We start from the raw sequence: 1,016 nt of genomic DNA, 5'->3' as shown, positions 1-1,016 counted from the left end.
TCATAGGGTTTCTGAGGTTGTAAATCTTTACAGGAGCAGAAAGCCTCATCTTTCTCCTGCAGAACAGCTGGTCATTTCAAACTGCTGACCCTGAAGTTAGCAGCCCAGTTCGTAACCACTACGCTACACTGGCCATTAGAGAGAGGCAAATCAAAACAACAATGAGATATTGTCTCATACCAGCAATAATAGCAAAGATAAAAAAAAAAAGTTGTTGTTGTTAAGTGCCGTAGAGTCGATTCCGACACATTGTGAAAAAATTAGAGGACAATAAATGCTGGCAAGGATGTGGAGAGACTTGGATACTTCTACATTGCTGATGAGATTGCAAAATGGTCCAACTACTCTGGAATACAATATGGCGCTTCCTCAGAAGGTTGGAAATACCTCATCCAGCAATTCCTCTACTTGGTATTTATCCACAAGAAATACAAGCCATAACACAAATAGATATATGCACATCAATGTTCATAGTAGCACTATTTACAATAGCAAAAATATGGAGACAGCCTAATAGCCTATCAATGGAAAAGTGGATAAACAAACTTTGGTACAGAAACACAATGGAATATTATGGTACCCTGAAGAATAACAAAGAAGCAGCAATAGGCCCTTGTCTAATGGACTTTTAGTTTACGTGCCTTTGCTGTGATAAACAGCAGACTCACTAATAATTTCTTCCAAATTGATTAGGAGGAGATGGCCTTTAATATATATTTAGTTTGCATTTTGTTGTTGTTAAGTTCCATGTAATTGGTTCCCACTCATTGTGACCTTGTATAGGGTTTTTGAGGAGCAGCTAGTGGATTTGAACTGTTGACCTTGTGGTTTGTAATTGAGTGCTGATCCTACAGCACCATATCTGTGGTGGTTTGCATGTGGTGGTGGTAGTTGCTATGTGCTATAGAGTCGGCTCTGACTCATGGCAATTTCTGAGGCTGTAAATCTTTATGGGAGCAGAAGCCCTCATCTTTCTCTGGTGAGATAGACGGTAGTTTCTAATTGCTGACCTTGAT

The sequence above is a fragment of the Chrysochloris asiatica genome, unplaced genomic scaffold, assembly GCF_000296735.1.
Source record: "Chrysochloris asiatica unplaced genomic scaffold, ChrAsi1.0 scaffold00068, whole genome shotgun sequence".
NCBI classification, from domain to species: Eukaryota; Metazoa; Chordata; class Mammalia; order Afrosoricida; family Chrysochloridae; genus Chrysochloris; species Chrysochloris asiatica.
This window is presented reverse-complemented; position numbering follows the sequence as displayed.